The sequence below is a fragment of the Pinus tabuliformis genome, chromosome 2_1 (genome assembly GCF_031772625.1).
Source record: "Pinus tabuliformis cultivar Carrire ecotype Pingquan chromosome 2_1, CPIR1, whole genome shotgun sequence".
NCBI lineage: Eukaryota > Viridiplantae > Streptophyta > Pinopsida > Pinales > Pinaceae > Pinus > Pinus tabuliformis.
The window spans coordinates 392144868-392155127 of NC_142299.1; positions in this window are offsets into that span (position 1 = coordinate 392144868).

The following is a 10260-nucleotide window of genomic DNA, read 5'->3' on the forward strand; positions in this document are numbered from 1 at the left end:
TCAAGGCTATAAATAGAATAGTATGCCAATTAGTTGGAGTTGACAGAAATACCTTAGAGGTAGCTGAAGAATAGCTTGTTTCTACTTCTAGTTTGCATACTCCTATTCCTCGAGAAAAATCAAGCAAAAGACAAAGGGAGGAAGGATCATCATCAACAACTGGGAGTGAGGCTAAAGAATTCAATATCAGCTACGGGGAAAGAGAAAAGTTAACTCCTAGAGTAGAATTGAACAAAGAGACTGAGGAGCAGTCTGTCATTATCATCACAGATTTACCACCTACAACTAGCAAATTCACAACATCTCCTACTGGACCTTCATCTTCACAAGGTCACAAGGAAACTGAGATAGAATCACAAAATGTCCAAACAGGAAAAGAGAAGACAGATTTTGACAAGTATAGGGAGATTAAGCTCAAAAATGAGATTTTGAAAAATAACACCTATAACCAGTTTTGGAAGCAGGCCTCCAGTTCACAGAGTAGGTTGTTGTCAGTCTTTAACATAGAGCATGGAAAAATGCAGATGGCCTTTCTTGAGGCCTAGATTCCACAGCCAAAATCAACAACAGACTACAAGAGCACTACTTTTGAATTTAGCACAAAGGACATACATCCCATTGATCAAATGGGGATGCACAAGAAAACTGGTGAAATGATATCCTCAACTTTGACTAACACTACTATGTCACTTTATAAATTGCAAGTTTCTTTTGCAAATGTCCAGTCACGGTTGAAAATGGAGAAAGTGTCCTCCTTAGCCAAAGATAACATGAACAAGTCTTTGGAAGACTTGGTGATCAAGATAAGGTATGACCCTAAAGATGTCAATGTTGCTAAGGAGATTATTAAAAATAAGAACCTAGACATTGAAGCCTTAAGAAATCAACTCAAGCTGCCAGCCACAGAGGATCCAATGACCAAGGATGTTCAAGAAGGTGAAGCACAGAAAGCAGATATGATGAAATTGATCATAGAACAAAATATACAGATTAGGCAGATGGAGGCAGAAACGGAAAAAATGATAAAGGAGAAGGAAGACAGTCTGAAGATGGCCATTGTCTCCTTGGACTCTATACATATTTCTCAGCTTCCATCAACAGGGGAAACCACTGCAGCCACTTCTTCCACTAAAAATATGAGTGTTGAACAAGTGACAAAGACACTAGAGAACATGTCACTCCAGTCAAAGGAAATTGAGACTTTGCAGGGCCAACTCAAAGCTCTAGAAGTGAAAAAGGCCAAAGGAGAAGTAGCTCGGGTTACTAAAATGCAGAAATCCCAAAGACTGTTGGAAAGGTTGCAGAAGGTAGAGAGAGACACTTCAATTGGCTCGACATTGGCCCAAGCCAAGGAAACCATTTGGATAAATATACTAGACTCTATGAATGAAATTTGGCCTTCTATCCAAATCATGTTTGAGCAGAAAGAGCTGATAGAAAAGGCTACAAAAACTATTGTGCAAGGCAGAGAAAACATAGGAGAGATTCCCACAGAAGCCTTTAACATAATCAAGTTCTTAAACTCAAAGTCCAAGTATGATCTGGAGGAAGTAGGGATCAGTGATATAACTGACACCATTCTGGAAGTCAAGAAAGTCTTGACAAAGAGAAATCTCATTCGTCAGTTGGAAGAAAGGTGTGAAACCTTGGAGCTGCAAGTAAATAGGTTCACAACCAAAATTGAAGCATTAATTCAAAAGGGACTGCCCAGTGTTTATGTCATAAGTGACAAATTGATCACTCAGGAAGACTATGTCATGAAGATGAAAGAAGTGGCTAGAAGTAGCATCAAGTGCAGTGGGATTAAGGACAGTATGACAACAAAGGCCTTTTTTGGAAACCATGTCAAATGATTTCTATGTATAGAACGAAGTAATACACATTTTCACTGTGAAGCTGACCTTTGCTAAATACATATAGATAGATGAAATTTACCACAGGGTAACAAATTTGACAATACCAGATGAAAGAAAATGGGAAGAATTGGTCGATTTACTGGATTGAAGGATAATTCAGTGACAGTAAAACAATTTCCAGTGTAGAAACCATCACGACGGTCAATTCAGCATCGCAACACTATTTTGGGTTGACTCAGCAACCGAAACCATCAAAACAGGGCCACCTTTCCTTTCAGTTGCCTACGTGGCCTATTTGTCTACCAAAATTAGATCATATTGTTTGTAATTAGCCTAATAATACATTGTCGATTTGACAGTGATTTTGTAATTTTCATTATAAATACTTCACGGTTTGAAGTATTAAGGGTTGATTTCCGAATGTAATTGCCTTCTGCATATTGTAATTTTCAAAGCACTGGAGTATCAATAATACAAGGACCTTTCACAGGATTCATGTGATGTACTAAATGGTGATATGCATTTTCTGTCTATTTGTTTAAACATTGTTTTTCCTTTCTATATTATTCTAAATTTCTGAATTAACAGCAACTGTGATAAATAGGATTTGTTAATTAGAGCACCCTATTTTGGTTGTTCATAATTTTAATGTTTTCCACTGAAGTCAGATCAAGGAATTCTTAATTGCTCCTTGGTTTCTACTAAACCTTGCACTTGTGTTATTCCACTATTCATTTAAGTTCTAAAAAGATCCACTTACTGCAACCTAACTTTCCCTGTGAGAACTCCTCTAAAAATTGATGCAAAACTCTAGTTTAGTTTATAGACTCCATAGCCCAATGGAATTATAACACTAAAATCAACCAAACCTTTCAAACAAAACAAACTAGTAAAATTATAACTAGCCTTAACGGAATTATAACACTCAAATCAACCAAACCTTTCAAACAAAACAAAGAAAGCTAAATTAAACAGAGAGATCCCTCTCTGAAGTTGGTAGGGCTAGATCCAAGCTTCCAAAGTGGTTTTGATGTTGTCCAATGTCTTTACTCCCTCAACCTCAAAAATACAGAACGACAACATAATGGCGACCATACTGGGGAAGAATACTTTTTTATCTAAAACATTATTATTCCTTAGTTTTCAATCAGTGTTTCTATAAATCAAGACTTATACATCATTATGAAATACATGTTCTGAGGTTGTTATTTGTAAATATTTAGTGTGTCATTGATTTTGATTTTTATTTGTGTGATGATTTTTAATAGACCTTGCTCCCAAAAGAATTTTCACTAGATCTCACCCTGACCCCAACCTTGTTGAATTCATAGATAACCCAAAGAAATTGGTGAGAAAGAAAAGTTTTACAGAGATCCAAGTTAGTAATAGTCATTTGTCTAGATTCAATTCTCTTCCTGAGAATATTCCTTTGTCAAGGTCTAATTCTCTTCCAGAGAAATTTGAAACTATTTAAGATATAGAGTTTGATTTGCCTTTCCAACATAGTTTGTTTAGATCAAAATCTGAGGCTTTTGTAGATCAGATTGTCATTGATAAATCCTTACTGCAACCATAAATACCCCAAACCCAACTTCTTGAAATAGATCCTGACCTTGAATCCCTATAACAATTTGACAAATTACAAGGTCTAGTTTCAGTTTTGGACCAAGCTATTGAAGAAGCTTATATTCAACAATCTATTGAATTTTTTGCTTTAACAGTTGCAGCAGCCTCTTTTTCTTTCCAATCTTCCCAGTTAGTTCATCTAAAGCCTCCCAGTCCTACTCATTCCATAGTTTCAACTTCCTCACCTATGATATCTCAAACTGTTATTCCTATTTTCCCTGTAGTTATCAAAACTACACCTACATTAGGTCTGTCTTCCAGTTAATCTTCCAGACCAATTATGGCAGGCAGGTATGCACCTTTGCTGTTATTAGGCCAGCTAAATGCTATACTTGGAGATTACCAATCTAAAATTGTGACCTTTGATAACACTAGTGCTTAAACTGCTTAGTAGCATATGGATAGGATGAATGATGTGTTTGGCCTTCAAGAAGTAGATGAAGCTGATGTTAAAATGAGATTGTTTGATCAAAGTTTAGGAGGTGATGTCAAAAAAACGTTTAGGATTTTACCTGCAGGAAGTATAGCCAATCTTGAGGCTTTCCATCAAAATTTATTAGCTAGATGGGATATCAAGAAAAATCCACTTCAACTCCTAAATGAATATAAAATACTGAAAAGAGAACCAAATGAAAGTGTGGAAGAATACTGTGAATGGTTTAACATTGTTTACAATGCCATTCCACAAGACAACAAACCCTCCCCTGGCCTAGATTTAATTTATTTTCCTGATGGTTTTGACTTAGACATGGAATATAAACGTAGAGAGAGGTACCCGACAACTTTGGAAGAAATGCAAGCTAATGCTATTAAATTTGAAGCTAACATCTTACCAAAGAAGGCCAAATTAAAATCTGAATGTAGGGTTACCATAAAATAAGAACCTTCTACTTCTGTTGTTGATCATAAAATTGATAACCTAGTGAGAGTAGTGAATTAGATGATGCAAAGAGTAAACATCAATGACCAAACTCAAGTGAGGGAGAACCAAAATGCTCCTCAAAATAGAAACCAAAACTTTAGAAGGAATGTTCCCCAAATTAAACAAAGAGAACAAAAGGGTTCAGACCAGCAGGTTTGGCCTCCTTTTCAGGAAAAGTACACAGATGATCAGGGGAATATTGTTGAATATTTGGATGATAATCAAATAAATTTGATGGGGATAAACGATGATGAAACAGTTTTCCTCACTCAAGAGGAGCAAGAACTTTTTCTCCTAGCCCAAACTGAACTAGATTCTGAAGAATCAGATGAATATAAACAAGGGTTTGAAAATGCCATAATGGAAGTCCATAGGCAGTATAACCTTAGGAGCAAAAAGAATCCAGACACTCTCAACACCAAAATCTCAGATAATCCTACTAAAAAGTCATCTGAAATGGAACCTAGGAAAAACATAGATAGTCTTCCTAAGAAAACTATGGATAATTCTGGTAAGAGAAAGGTAGAAATCCTTGTCAAGAAGATAGTTTATAGTGTTTCTAAAACTACACAAAAATATATTCCAACCACCAGTCAACAAAAAGATCCTATGACAAAACAAATCACAGATTAATCTAAACTTCCCAACTTGATTAAGATTCAAACGTCGTTCAACATTGAGAATGAACTAGCGAAATTTAAAATCCCTATTCCTCTCATAGAGTTAATGAGAAAAAATATGTACAGACCCCAAGTAATGAAAGCTTTAAACATAGGGGAAAACAATGACTCTATAAATCTGAATGATCACCAGCCTGAACTCTTATTTGGACCTGAAGTTGAGATAAAAGCACAAGAAGGGGGTGTTCCTCCATTCTACATTAGCCTAAATATTCTTGATAGAATCCTCCATAATGCTATGTTAGATTCAGGAGCCTCCCACAACTTAATGCCTAAAGATGTTATGGATAAATTAGGACGTGAAATTACCAGACCTTATAAAGACTTATACTCTTTTGATTCCAGTAAAGTAAGATGTCTAGGTCTGACCTGTGTGTTACTTTAGGACAAATCCCAGCTAAGAGTCTAGTAATGGATATAGTGGTTGCAAATATTCCCCCTAAGTATGGCACGTTGTTGTCACACTCATGGGGAGCAAAATTACAAGGAACCCTACAAATGGATATTACCTTTTCCACCATACCAGTTTTTAGGCAGAAAAGAAGATTATATAGGGAAACCTTTATGAAACTCATAGTGAGTAGCCAAGAGAAACCTCACAACTATCCTCTTTATTCTGTTCACTCAGATTTGGATTCATTCATTCTTTACAATGATGAAGATATCAACGCTCAGGTGATCGATGCTGAAACTGAAATTTCTAAAACAGACCCATCCCAAACACAAATAACAGAACTAAATACTCCTCCTAAACCTCTTTGGAACATGAGTTTTGATGGCTCTTGTAGCAAACATGGTTCTACAGTAGGAATTTGGGTAGTGAACACAGGAAATAATCATGTTGGGGGTCACTCATATAGGCTTAATTTTCAATGTACCAATAATATAGCAGAGTATGAGGTCCTTATTATGGGATTGCAGTTGCTTAAAAAGTTAGGTGCTAAAAGAATCTCCATTCAAGGGGATGCTGAATTAATTATCAAACAAATTAAAGGAGAATATTTAGCCAAAAATCCTAGGATGAGAGCATACAGAAATGTTGTGCTTGACTTCTAGATACTTTTCTTAAATATGACCTTTTTGCAATTCCTAGAAAACAAAACATCATTCCAAACAATCTGGATTTTTCAGCCAGCTCTTGTAAAATGCCTTATCCTAATCAAGAATATGTACTGGAGGTAAAACACCGACCAGTTGTACCTGATAACATGAGGTATTGGCAGGTGTTTGGAAATGATAAATAGATTGAAAGTTTTATGCAATCCAAAGATGAATTTCAAGATGATAGTATTGATTTGGAATTTGAAGTAGATACTCAAATTGTTGTACAATGGGTAGCATAAATGGAACAATATTTCATTTTGAATGATATCCGAGATGATCAAACTAAACTACGTGTGAGATCCCTTTACTTGGACCAAGAGAGATGGAAATGGTGGCAGTGGCATCAGAAATGATATCCTCGGAACATAACTTGGCAGGGGTTCTCAAAATCTCATGGTGACTGCTTTGACAGAGAATCTAATTTTTTGGGTCGTCTTACTAAGCTTTGACAGACAGGCACAGTAAAAGACTACATTTCAGCCTTTGAGACATTGGCCATCTGCACAGAAGGTCTGGGAGATGAATTCTACCTGGAATGTTTTATAGGTGGTCTCAAAGAACCCATCTAAGGCCATGTCCGGATGCACCACCCACCTACATGGATGGACACTTGCATAAAGGCTATCGAAGTGGAATGTGCTTTAGCTTCCCAGTCGCCTCATCAAATTTCATAGCCAAGGGACGCCCCACCCAGGCTCAGGGCCCTACCTAAACACTTAAGGTTCAAAAGATGTCTCCAGCAGAAATGGCTGAAGAAGAAAACAAGGATTGTGCTACTACTGTGATGACAAATACTCCCCTGGGCATAAATGCAAGGAACCCAAATTCTTTCAAATTGATGTTACTGATCACAGCTCATCTGAGGAAGCCCCACCCCTTGAGGGACCAGAGGACGAAGTTGAGGAAACCCAGCAGGACAATGAACTCCCAGCTACACCAAAGGAACCAGTTATCTCACTACATGCTTTAGCGGGCATTTCTGCACCCCAAACTCTCAAAATCAGAGGCTTTATTAAACATCACCTTGTAGTAGTATTGATTGATAGTGGCAGCACTCATAACTTTATCCATCAGCGAGTCACCGAAGTTGTTCATTGTTTTGTCAAGGCAGTCTCTAATTTCCAGGTCCAGATTGTTGATGGGGGGACAATGAAATGTGAAGGCCGCTGCGAAAATATCAAACTTCAGATGGGATACTACCACCTAAAGACCCACATGTTTGCGATTAACATGGGTGGTTGTGACATTGTCTTGGGTGTTGAATGGCTTCGCACATTGGGCCCAATCACCATGGATTTCCAAGAGTTATATATGAGCTTTAAGCAGAATGACCACATGCATACCCTCCGTGGACTCCAGGCAGGTGCTCCTTCTATAATCAACTCGCATCATGGAAAAGTTGTTGAAAAAGGGCCATCATGGAGTTATCGCCTAGTTTAATGCCATCCAGGCCATAGAGCCCACTACTCTTCATATTCATCCTGAGATGCAACAGGTCTTAAATCGCCACCAACAGGTATTTGACAAACCTAAAGAGCTTCCACCCTCTAGAGGGGAACATGATCATAGCATCACTTTGGTCCCAGGGGCACAACCGCCAAATGTGCACCCATATCAATATCCTTTCGCCCAAAATAATGAAATTGAAAGAATCATCAAGGAACTCCTTGAAGTCGTGTTATTCGTCCTAGCATCAGTCCTTATTCATCACCAATGGTCATGGTACTCAAGAAATATGGGGAATGGCACATGTGTCCAGACTTCAGGGCCCTCAACAAGCTCAATGCCAAAGACAAATTCCCTATCCTGGTTGTTGATGATTTGCTTGATGAATTACATGGTTCTCAATTCTTTACTAAGCTAGATCTTCGCTTTGGCTATCACCAAATACACATGAAATAAACAGACATTCCCAAGACTGCTTTTTGAACTCATGAAGGCCATTATGAATTCTCGGTCATGCCATTTGGTCTTTGTAATGCCCCATCCACTTATCAAAGCCTCATGAATCACCTGCTGAAACCATATCTCTGAAAATTTGTCCTCGTTTTCTTTGATGACATTCTCATCTACAACCTAACCTGGGAAAAACATCTTCAGCATGTAGACTTGCTCTTGCAACTGCTTAGGAATCACAAATTATTTGTCAAATTGTACAAGTGCTCTTTTGGCATGGAAGAAGTCGAGTATTAGGTCCACATTGTGGGTCGTGAAGGTGTCCAAGTGGATCCCAAAAATATACAGGCAATGCAAGATTGGACCCAACCAAAAACCTTAAAGAGTTTGAGGGGATTCTTGGGTCTCACTGGCTACTATCACAAATTTTTCTGCAATTATGGTCACATTACTAGACCCCTCACTAAACTTCTCAAGAATTCATTCCTTTGGACTGATGCAACACAACAGGCTTTTATGGATCTCAAACAGGCCATGTGTTCCACTCCTGTATTGGCATTACCCGACTTCACCAAATCTTTTGTGATTGAATGTGATGCTTTAGGTACTGGTATTGGTGTTGTCTTAATGCAGGAAGGTTTACCCTTGGCTTTCACCAGCCAAAAACTGAGTGGGAAACATCTGGGACAATCTACTGATGAGAAGGAGATGATGGCCATCTTACATGCAGTAGATACCTGGCGACGATACTTATTGGGGTGTTTCCAAATCTGTACAGACCATCAAAGCCTCAAATATTTTTTGGAGCAATGTCTATCCTCTCCCCAGCAAAATAAATGGCTAGCCAAAATGTTGGGATATGATTATGAGATAATTTGCAAGGGCATGACAATGTAGTAGCGGATGCTTTATCATGCCAATTTGAGGATGACAACACCTTGCTATCAATCTCTCTTCCCATACTCGATTGGATTGAAGAAACCCACAAAGAATGTTTTTCACACCCCTCTCTCTCCCAACTCATTAATAACTTGAGAGCAGATCCTAATTCCTCAGTTGGCTACTCTTGGAAGGATGAGATTCTTCGCTACAAGGATAGAGTAGTTATATCACCGACATCCACCCTCAAAACACACATTTTTGCAGATATGCACTCATCTCCCACTGTAGGCCATGTAAGCTTTCAGAAGACTTATGCTCACACTTGTCATTCTTTCTTTTGGACAGGCATGAAAACTGACATTCTTACTTTTGTAGCTGAATGTGAGGTGTGTCAACACCATAAAGGAGAATCAGTCAAGTTACCAGGCACCTTACAACCATTGCAAATCCCTGCCTCCGTCTGGACGGATGTTTCTATGGATTTCCTCACTGGTCTCCCGAAGTCAGGAAACAAATTAGTTATCATGGTTGTTGTGGATAGACTTTCTAAATATGCTCATTTTTGCTCTCTACACCACCCATTTACCCCCACTTTGGTGGCTCAAGATTTTGTGGACCAGATATTCAAACTACATGGCATGTCCACTTCCATTGTATCTGATCATCATCCGACTTTCACCGGTAACTTTTGGAAAGAACTTTTCAAGCTACAAGGCACCCAACTCCGACTCAGTACTTCCTATCATCCCCAAACTGATGGTCAAACTGAAGCAGTCAACAAATGTTTGGAGACATACCTAAAGTGCTTCACTTCATAAAAGCAACATCAATGGGTACAGTGGCTACCTTTAGCTGAATGGTGGTATAATACTAACTATCATGCAACCACCAAGATGACTCCATATGAAGCAATGTATGGCCAACTCCTACCTGTTGGGCCTCCAAAATGTCTTCAAAATGACATTCACTTTCACCTTTATCGCCACCATTTCACCCACATGTCGCAACTCCATAACCATATAACCTCTCATTAGCCACCATTTTCATAAATATATGGGTTAGGATCCTTATTTACCAAAGTTATTTATTTTATGTGTTTAAAGTAATTTATGATTAAAAGTAGGAAATTAATATGGTTTCATGTATCTATATATGTGGCTTGAGTTTCATGACATGTGTAGGTCATTTGGAAGCTTCCAAGGCACCTTTATGTGGCCTCCAATGCTCAAATTCGAATTCCCTTCAAATGAGATTTGATAAAGGTCCAAGAAGGATATGTGTCCTATTTGGATTG